This window comes from Rhincodon typus, chromosome 1 (genome assembly GCF_021869965.1).
Source record: "Rhincodon typus isolate 14 chromosome 1, sRhiTyp1.1, whole genome shotgun sequence".
Taxonomy (NCBI): domain Eukaryota; kingdom Metazoa; phylum Chordata; class Chondrichthyes; order Orectolobiformes; family Rhincodontidae; genus Rhincodon; species Rhincodon typus.
The window spans coordinates 51,467,050-51,478,272 of NC_063332.1; the positions used below are offsets into that span (position 1 = coordinate 51,467,050).

Sequence of the window (11,223 nt, forward strand, 5' to 3'; positions counted from 1 at the left end):
AAGAGACACTGAAACTTCAACTAAGCAACCATGAGCAGATGACTTTCATGATTCTGTGCCTCGTTCTCAGGCAGAGACTCATCCATGTGTGAGACTGATTGTATTCTCTTCTGTACACCTTAAAAATGCTTTGACTTTAAACATGAGTTCTACTTTGTTTTCCTTGAGCTGTATACAGCACTGTTAATAAATTAACATTTTCACAACTTAGGGATTGATTCAACAATACTTAACCAAGGATTGCTTTTTTGTCTATAATTCTTGTACTGTTTGGACAGGTCATATCTGAAACCTGGTCTGACGATGTGTTTCTGTGTAATGTCTTTGAATCACACAATATTTCTACCAAAGTTGTATCATTGTCCTCCATGAGAAGATGTTATCTTGTGTGTGGAATTGAAATCTTTTCAATTAATTGGTTATGAGTTAGTTTGTTGGTTAGTATGCCAAATGTGCATATAGAGGCCAATTCACCACAGTGCTATCGCATTTTGTTTAATAGGCTCACCGTTTCCTGGGTATCTCTCACACAATGTATATCATTCAATCATCACACATTTCTTTGGTTGTAAGCAGTTATCAAGGGTACTTATCACTGTGTCAAGTGTAGACATGTCTTCTGTGAGCTTCTCAAACATTTTCTGGCCCTCAAGTACAAATGTTCTCTCTTTGTGCATGATTGCTACATCTGGACTGTAGCAAGCAACTGGGTCTGGAACTCTGAAATTCATTCATCCCCTAACATGGGTGGATATCCAGGGGAAAGAGAGAAAAAATGCAATAATTATTTATGTAAAATTATTTCCATATATTTAATATCTCAGAGCCATACAGAAAAGGCATCAGCTTCAATATGTGCAACCAGTTTTGTACACAGTGTTTTAGGATGTCTACTCCATACTTTTGTCTCTTGGTTCCTGCTGTTTCCACAGCTCCTGACCAAAAGATATAATTTTATACTTAACTTTCTGGGGCCTCTTTCCAGTGAGACTGGCTAGAAAGTGCACAGAGCATAATAATCATAAAATAATTGCAGGGCTTGCAGATAAGGTCTGTTTGTTTCGTTGATAATCTAATGTTAACTAGAGTTAATGTAAAAGTCAGTTTCTATTTTTAGCAATCATTTTCACATACCCGACCTATTCTACTTTATTTCCAAAACAAAAACCTAGTCAAAATAAAATTTAAAATTTTTTTTTTTTTTTCAAATTATTGAACAAAAAAAGCAACAACAAGTAGATGGTTCTTCCATTTCATATCCAGAAATAATCACATTCGACCATCAGAAAATAAATCTTTTGTTGATGCACAGAACGAGGAATATCCTACATAGTCTTGCATTCTATCAACAGGCTGAAATTGAAATGGCCAATTGAATGACAGAACAGAGTACAAATTAGAAATAAATACATCATACAGAGGTCTCTTTTCAGTTGCTAAATATATGAAGAATGGATGAGCATAAAGTAGGTCGCTGTTATTCCCGTTAGTTACACCTAACTCAAGAATCTATAACAATGCATATGTCTTGTTGCAATCTCTAATTTACTCAACATATCTGAATTACCCCAATTCCAGTTATTTTAAAATCAATGCTGGGAGTAGCAACAGATGAAATTATATATTCTGAATGCTATTAAATAATACGTGCACTATAATTACACAAGTGCATGCATAGAGCACTTTAATTTTCCAGCAATCCCATGACGTAGTCAGTGTTTCCATCCTCTCGGATTACCCAGTACTCTAAGTTCTTTTAATTATCTATAATGGATATGCTTGTGTTTTTACTAATGAGGAGGAGAAGTACACTTAAATTTATTCTAACTTTCTCAATTGAACTGGATGATGTGCCTTTATCTATGTTATAAAATTGTCTTTAAATAAACTGAACCGTATAATAATACTCAATCATCAATGTTGAAGCTTGTTTCCTTTGAACAGTAATAGAGAGAAGTATATAAACTAAGTAATTATTACCATGCCTTGAATAAGAAAGTTTTTTTGCCCATTTTTTAACAAGTGAGAACTCGGGAAATGTTGATATTCAGAGAAATCTGATGCTCCTTGTAAATCAATCACCTAATGTTAGCATAACGGTACAGCAAACAATTCAAGAAGCAAATGATATGATAGTCTTAATAAAAACTGAACGAACTGCGGATGCTGTTAATCAGGAACAAAAACAAAGTTGCTGGAAAAGCTCAGCAGGTCTGGCAGCATCTGTGAAGGAAAAAACAGAGTTAACATTTCCTCAGAATGGCTATGATAGCCTTATTGCAAAGCAATTATAGCACCAGAGTAAAAGAAGTCTAACTGAATTAAACAAAGAATTGGCAAAATCAGATTTTGAGGACTGTTCTTCTTGCCTAAAGAAGAGGTTAGTTTTCTTTTTTTTTACTTTTTTTTCTCCTAACTTCCCTCCTGGAGAGTGGCAGCAGTGGTGATGGCAGTATTGGGCTCGCTGAATTTGGCAATCAGCTAGATCTCCAGTCCTAGGCAGTGGCTGGGGGCCTGACCCAGGATGCTCAGTGAGTTTCCAATGCCCGGCACATGGATCGAAGGCAAGACCGAAGATCGGCGATGGACTGAAGGCGAAGCTGAGCCCCTGCACAGACAGCGCCTGAATCAGGACTTTGACAGCGTGTGTACAAAGTGTGTGGCAGCTGCTGAAGGCCTGGATTGGGACTTTGGTGGTCTGAGAGCTCAGGAATGAGGCCAATGCCACAATGGAGGTTGCCCCTATATCTGCAGCAATGATGAGACCAGAGGAGATCGAATCAGTGCGGGGAAAGTGTGCCAAAGTGGAGAAGATTGAGCCCTTGTAGGAAGTGCTGTCCCAGTATGACGACTACTTAAGGAAGACTGCAATGGTTGAACTTCTAGATTTATTTCTTTATTTTTTGAATTAACACTCAGAAGGACTGTAATGTTTAACTTTTAACTTGGTTCCTTATTTCTTTCTACCTTGTTCTTGAGCTTTTTACATAACATGATGTTGTGTGTGGTGACATTGATAATTTTTTCGCTGTACTCCTGTACTTTTGTACTTGACTACATGTGACAATAAAGTCTAAATTTAATTCTAAAGAATATAGTTACCATCAAGGAAGTGTAACAAACATTCATGTAACTCATTGCTGAGGTGAGCACATTGATCTATTGTAATATATCCACATTTTTGAAGTATCTCAAGTGCGTAATGATATCGCTTTAGATATGATTTGGCCATCTTGGTGTATGTCTTTATAAATTCCTCCAAATTTGGTGAAATATATATTGAATGGCACAACTTGAAATTGAGATCATCTTGCCTTTTGGGATTTACACTTTTACATGCCATTTTACAGCAATTAGTGTTAGTTTAGTTCACTGTTGATGGTGCAGCCTACCTCATTAATATTCCTGTTGCAATCCTACCAAACGCGCCCAACAAACAAGACATCAGGAAAACCCAACATGTGGCTCAGAGCAGATACTTGGTGGATTGCTCCAAATGACCTCCATGGTAGACATTAAACACCAGCAGTGCAGGGCACGCTAAATAGCCACCAGCCACCCACACACTGCACATCCACAAAATTTGACAAATATGTGCCAACCTCTAAGAACCCTCATGGCACATCTCTGATCCACTTACAAGATGCTTCTGTACTTCCATGCTGCACTTTGAGCTGCACTGGTAGCCACCATTGTAACGCTGCTGCAAGGCCACTGTGCACTCAGTCCAAGGACCTAGCTCACCAACAGGACCAGGCTGCACTCCCAACTTATTGCCTGCTGTCACTGTGCTCAATCACTCTGAGCCTGCCTGATGCTGACTACATCCCTGCCTTGTATTGCTTTTCCTTGCCCCCTCAACAATCAATACAAGGCTCATATTACTACTATCTTGCTGTGATGTTTAGTGCAGTCAAAAAAAATCCAGGAATCTTGTCATAGTTGTCAGTTGTCTCTGTCAGCTCATGGGGAATAGACTTTGCTCGTGGGCTGCAGAAATGCAAGTGCAGCCTCTAACTCCAGGCCAGAGCTTGCTCAGGATGGTCAGAGTCAGGATCCTCTGCTCAGGATGGGTGAGGAGCTGAATGATGGGCTGCACACCATCTGCCCCAAGTTGTTCTGTTCTGTTGTAGGTTTTTTTTACTCTTAGAGTCTGAGAGAGGCAGGTATTAAAAGAGATGAAAATAGGTCGCACTGCTATAATTGCTGATGCAGTTGGTGAGGTGTGCAGAACCAATGAGTAGGAAGAGCAGAAGGCATGGAGAGCTGGAGGCATCAAGGGCTAGAGCATGCAATTGGGGATGATGTTGCAGGTAATAATGTGAGTGGTAAACATTGAGGCTTATTGGGAGGTGAGTACAAAAGCAAAGCGAGAGTCAGTGTAAAGAATCAGAGAGAAGATTATGCCACTTACGATTACAGAGCAGGAATGTCAGAAGTCACATGACACTAGGTTATAGTCCACCAGATTTACTTGAAATCACAAGCCTTCAGAGCACTGCTCCTCCACCTGACAAAGGAGCAGCGATCCGAAAACTTGGGATTTCAAAATATAACCTGGTGTCATGTGACTTCTAAATTTGTCCACCCGAGACCAACACTGGTATCTCCACATCAGAGGAGAGAAGATCATTGATCATCTTCCTATAATGCCAGTCATGCTTCCACACAGCTGCAACTGCTTTAACCTGGATGTTAACCTAGACCAGGCTGGCATGGTCTGATGTTACAGCCTCCACTGCTGGTCCTGTGTGAAGGAGAGCCTCTGCACCACCCAGGTCAACAGAAGCTCCAGGATCCTGCCTACAGAGTGGGGTGCTTGTTTCCTCATTCGTGCCATTTCCAGGGAAAATGTCAGGAACGGTGCAGGGCAGCTCCAGATAGACAGTGTTTGTTTGAAGGCACAAAGTCCTAATTGCCCATTCCATCCCTAATTGCCCTTCAGAAGGTGGTGTTGAGCTGTCTTCTTGCACCGCTGCAGTTCACCTGCTTTGGGTTGATCCACAATGCCAATAAGGTGGAAATTCCAGAATTTTGACCCAGCAACAGTGAAGGAATGGCAATATATTTCCAAGTCAAGATGGCAATTAGCTTGGAGGGAAATCTGCAGGTGGTGGTGTTCCCACGTATCTGTTACCCTCATCCTTCTAGATGGAAGTGGTCATGAGTTGGAAGGTGATGTCGGAGGATCTTTGGTGATTTTCTGCAGCGCATCTTATAGATAATACACACTGCTGCTACTGAGCATCAGTGGTGGAAGGTGTAGATGTTTGTGGATGTGGTGCCAATCAAGTGGGCTGCTTTGTCCTGGATAGTGTCAAGCTTTCTGAGTGTTGTTGGGGCTGCACCCATCCAGGCAAGTGGGGAGTATTCCATCACACTCCTGACTTGTGCCTTGTAGATGGTGGACAGACTTTGAGGAGTCAGGAGTTGAGTCGCAGTATTCCTAGCTTCTGGCCTGCTCTTATAGCCACTGTGTGTTTGTGGTGAATCTAGTTAAGTTTCTGATCAATGCAATCTCAATGATGTTGATAGTGGAGCATTCAGTAATGGTAACGTGATTAAATGTCAATGGTTGTCTGTAATTTGACAAGGTGATTGCCAGACATTTGTGTGGCACGAATGTTCATTACATTTGTCAGCTCAAACCTGGATATTGTCCAGATCTCGTTGCATTTGAACATGGACTGCTTCAGTATCTGAGGAGTCAGAAATGGTGCTGAACATTGTATAATCATTGGTGAACATCCCCATTTCTGACCTCATGATGGAGGAAGGTCATGATGAAGCAGCTGAAGATGGTTGGACCTGGGACACTACCCTGACGAACTCCTGCAGAGATGTCCTAGAGCTGAGATGACTGACCTCCAACAACCACAACCATCTTCTGATATACCCAGAGCCTTTACAGCATCCAGTGCTTCAAACTATTTTTTGATATCACGTGGAATGAATGAATAACCTGAAGACTGGCATCGGTGATGCTGGAGACCACTGCAGGGGATCCTTTTGAAGATAGTGCCTGCAGTAGTTATGCTGGTGAATTGTGGGATATCTGCCGAGGGCAAGTTGTTTTGTGAATGGTGCTTGATAAGATGGGGCAGAAATCAGGTGTGAGAGACACCATAGGGGCATGGTAGGCAACTAAACAGGGTAATTTGGTAAGATATGGCCAGAAAACCTGCTTAAGCACATTGTAAGAGTCCCTCAGTACAATTTGATCTTGGCTACAAAACCATAAGATTCTGTCTTTAGACTCAACATGATGGACATTCTTCAATATTTTTCTTGCAATACTCTATGTGGCTAGCTGCTCAGTACATTTATCCAGATACTGCGATGGCCTGATAGTCACTGCAGCATTGTAAGCTGGATTTGCACTTTGGGGTCATGCAGCAATCCTGAGGCTGCCAACTCCATGGAAATTTTTCAGGAAATTGAAAATTCAGAGGAGCACATTCCTTGCATCTACAACTCTCAGAAAAAGTCCATAGGATCCCTTCAGTGTGGAAACAGGCCATTCAGCCCAACAAGTCCACACCACCCCTCTGAAGAGCATCCCACCCAGACCTATCCCCTTACCCTATCCCTGTAACTTTGCATTCCCCATGGCTAATGCACCTACCCTACACATCCCTGGACACTATGGGCAATTTAGCATGGCCAATCCGCCTAATTTGCTCATCTTCGGCCTGTGTGAGGAAACTGGAGCACCCGGTAGAAACCCTTGCAAACACAGGAACAATGTGCAAAACTCCACATGAGCAGTCTCCCGAGTGTGGAATTGAACCTGGATTGCTGGCACTATGAAGCAGCAGTGTTAACCACTAAGCCACCGTGCCACCCTTTAAAGCCAGAGAGCTTGGAGAGTTTCAGTTCATTTACCCTTCATAATTACCTGGGAAAAGTTAGAGATTAAAAATCTACTCTAACTCCTGACACACCACTGTAGCTAGCCTCTAGTATACCATAACTAACACTATCATTCCCCAATTCAACTTCCCCTTCCTTTGCTGAACCTGACATCTCAGCACTGAACCCTATCACTGCTCCTGATAACTGATACCCCTGATCCCACTGGACCTTTCAAACTAACCCTCACTCCCCACAGCCCAGCCAACATCCCTCTTTGAAAACTGGCATTTCTCTCCCGCCAAAGCCCACATTTCCTCACATAACTTGATCTCAAGCGGCCTCCAACACAACCAAACACCATCTCCCACCACAATATAGCTCAAACCTAGAGATAGCAAGAACTGCAGATGCTGGAGTCAGAGAAAGCGCAGTGTGGAGCTGGAGGGACACAGCAGGCCAGGCAACATCAGAGGAACAGGAAAGCTGACGTTTCGGGTCAGAACCTTTCTTCAGAACTGGGGGATGGGGAAGGGAGCTCCAAATTAAATAAAGAGAGGAGGGGTGGGACTGGGGAAGGTAGGTGGGTTGGTGATAGGTGAGTGCAGGTAGGGAGTGGTGGGGATTGGTCAGTGAGGTGGGAGGAGCATATAGGTAGGAGAGAAGATGGACAGGTTGTGTCAGGCCAGGGAGGAGGGGGTGAGAGGGAGGGTTGGTCATGGGATGAGGCCAGGGGTGGGGTGATTTTAAAACTGGTTAATTCCATGTTTAGGCCATTGGGCTGTAGGCTCCCGAGGTGGAAAATGAGGTGCTGCTCCTCCAGTTTGCAGGTGGTGTCATTGTGATATTGGAGGAGGCCCAGGATGGACATGTCATCCAGGGAGTGGGAGGGGGAGTTGAAATGGTTCACACCTGGAAGGTGTTGTCGTTTGTCATGAACAGAGCACAGGTGCTCTACAAAGTGGTCAGTGAGCCTCCGCTTGGTCACACCAATGGAGAGGAGGCCACATCGGGAGCAGCAGATGAAGTTGACCACATTGATGGATGTGCAGGTGAACCTCTGTATGATGTGAAAGGTTTGTTTGGTGCCTGGGATGGGGGTGAGGGGGGAGGTGTAGGGGCAGGTGTAGCACTTCCTGCAGTTGCAGGGAAAGATGCCAGGGGTGGTGGGGCTAGTGGGGAGTGTGGAGCAGATGAGGGAGTTGCAAAGAGAGCAATCCCAATGCAAGACAGATAGGGGTGGAGAGGGAAATATATCTCTTGTTGTGGGGTCAGATTGTAGGTGGCGGAAGTGGAGGAGAATGATACATTGGATACAGAGGTTGGTGGGGTGATATGTGAGCACAAGGGGATTCTGTCTTTATTTTTGTTTGGGAGAGGGGATGTGAAGACAAAGGTGCAGGAATCGCAAGAGATGTGGTCAAGAGCATTTTCGACCACCGAAGGGGGGATGTTGCAATGCTTGAAATATGAGGACATCTGGGATGTTCGGGAGTGGAACGCCCCATCTTGGGAACGGACATGGCAGAGGCAGAGGAATTGGCAGTAGGGGATCGCATTCTTGCAGGAGGGTGGGTGAGAGGAGGTGTATTCATAGAATCACAGAATCCATCGAAGTAGCTGTGGGAATTGGTGGGCTTGAAATAGATGTCCCACTCTCTGGAGGACATGTCCATTCTGGGCCTCCTCCAGTGTCGCAATGACGCCACCTGGAAACTGGAGGAGCAGCACCTCACATTCCGCCTCGGGAGCCTATAGCCTGAGGGCCTAAATGTAGACTTTACTAGTTTCAAAATCTCCCCACCCCTGGCCTCATCCCATACCAACTCTCCTTCTCATCCCTGCCTCCTTGACCTGACACAACTTGTCCATCTTCTCTCCCACCTATCCACTCCTCCCACCTCACTGACCAATTCCTACCACTCCCTACCTGCACTCATCTATCACCATCCCACCTACCTTCCCCAGTCCCACCCCTCCTCTCTTTATTTAATTTGGAGTTCCCTTCCCCGTCCTCAATTTCTGAAGAAAGATTCTGACCCGAAACGTCAACTTTCCTGCTCCTCTGATGTTGCCTGGCCAGCTCAAACCTAGCTGTCAGACTGAGTGACCTCTCTCAGCTCTCATCTACTTGCCTGGTACTCAATACCACCCATCCACCTAACTCCCACACTTCACTCACATACTTACCTTCTCAATGTGGCTGTCAAAATGGCTGACTGTGCTGCTGGGCATTTAACCTCAGCCTACCATGCACTAACTGCTGTAAAAGAAGATGCTTGTTTCGATGACAGTCTGCTGGTGCTGATGTTTCCTGGACAGGTCCCAGCTGTTTTGTAGCTAGATGAATTGCTGGGGCAGAACAAATCTAAAGGTTTCTTTTTAAAATCTGACCAGTGTTCAGAAATGGGGTTCCTAGCCTGGATGGAATTTCTGGGTCACTGTTTCACTGTACCTGACGCCAGTGCTGCAGTAACTGCGGCACCCTGAATGCATACTGGCATAACAATTGTTGTGTAACACTTTCTGAATTATAAACTAACATGATATCATTTCTGAGATAGCAAGAACTGCAGATACTGGAGTCAGAGATAACACAATGTAGAGCTGGAGGAACACAGCAGGTCAGGCAGCATCAGAAGAGCAGGAAAGATGATGTTTCGGCCGGAGACCCTTCTTCAGAAAATGCAAGTTCTTTCTGAAGAAGGGTCCCAACCGGACATGTCAGCTTTCCTGCTCCTCTGATGCTGCCTGGCCTGCTGTGTTCCTCCAGCTCCACAACTTTCTAATTTATGATATCATTCTTTCTTTTTCAAAAAAAGATCTTCTATTTCAATATAACTGTTTCAATCGTAATCCTTTTCTTTTCACGTTCTTGGTATTTCTCATCCCTTTTCCACAGGAGAATGTCCTGGCTCACTTTAAGGCTAAAGGGTAGACTAAGGAATTATTATAAAAGAAAGGATGTGTTGAATGGTGCTGAGAAGATTGCTTGCCAAGTTTCACATTCCATTAGCTATTGCTGCAAGAAAGCTTGTTGAAAACCTTTGACTCTGCCAATGCTGGCATGATCGCTTCCAATGTTGGAATAGGTTAGCGATTCCTCTTTGTTGCTCGATCAAGCTCTTTCGAGTCCTGGCTAATTCCTAGCCGCCCATTTAGCTTTTCTCTCACCGAGATGGAATTTAACCAATCTATAGGCTCTGTGCTTCTGGCAATCAATTTCGTTTCTTTCATCTCTTAAAGCTCTCTTTCAAGCTTTCCTTTCAGTTTTGTTAATACTTTACACAGGGATGGATCACTGATTTCTTCACTGTTTCAACCATGATGTGATACTCAAAATCTTCAAAGCATCCAATAGTTTAGTGGATAAACCCTTGGATAAACTGGCACTAGATCTCCCTGATGCTGAATAGAGATTACTTTTAATTAGCCGTGCCCATTTTCTATTGTATACTTGGTCTGGTTATGTTGTGAAATAATGTTTGGAGAATCAGCTGAGCTTACTGAAACACTAACTTTATTTAGTAAACATTTTACTATGGTTTCATCTTGCTATGGGACTTCAAGGAAGACCAAGAGCTTGAGCCATTGCATGTCTTGATAATGCACACTGTGTTTCATGAACATATCACACAGTCAGACCTAAGCCCTTGTACTATATCTCTCCTCAAGTCTATGATTTTACCCATTATACTACATCTCTGACCAAGTTTCTGACTTCAGTTTTATTCTTTAGGGAAAAGCACTGGTGGTTTCATTAGACATTCAATTTAAACATGTTCTCGGCATCAGAGAAGAATGAATCCACAATGTGGTCCCTCAGACTGTGCTGGAAAGAAGAAGAATTGATGGATGACATTCAGCAGTCAGGTTGGCATCTTGTTCTCTCAATGAACACTACATTTCTGGTCTTCTTGATAGTTGAGAATGAGTTTCACTGTGAGAAAATTGTTTATGTACATAGATTAGAGCACATTTGTTCGATTTAATGAGGTAGACCCATGCCCAGTACCTGGGTTCAGGACATCTACTCAGGACTTGAGAGGAACTTTTAGTGAGAGTGTGAGAATCTAGTCATCATGGGTCATGCAGGTACCAATGACATAGTAAGGATCTCCATGCGCATAGATCACTGAAAGTTGCCATCCAGGTTGATAGCGTTGTTAAGAAGGCGTACAATATGTTAGGTTTTACTGGTAGAGGGATTGAGTTTCGGAGCCATGAGGTCATGTTGCAGCTGTACAAAACTCTGGTGCGGCCGCACTTGGAGTATTGTGTACAGTTCTGGTCACCGCATTATAGGAAGGATGTGGAAGCATTGGAAAGGGTGCAGAGGAGATTTACCAGGATGTTGCCTGGTATGGAGGG

The 11,223-nt window shown here is 43.6% G+C and overlaps 1 long non-coding RNA gene across 1 annotated transcript in view; it reads right to left on the minus strand.

The window, feature by feature from the left end:
- Window positions 1–489: 489 nt before the first annotated feature.
- Window positions 490–11,223, minus strand: part of LOC125486470 — an 18,158-nt gene continuing 7,424 nt past the window's right edge. Inside the window, exon 3 of the long non-coding RNA XR_007265136.1 lies at window positions 490–738. This is a non-coding gene — a long non-coding RNA (uncharacterized LOC125486470). The remainder of the gene's footprint in view (window positions 739–11,223) is intronic.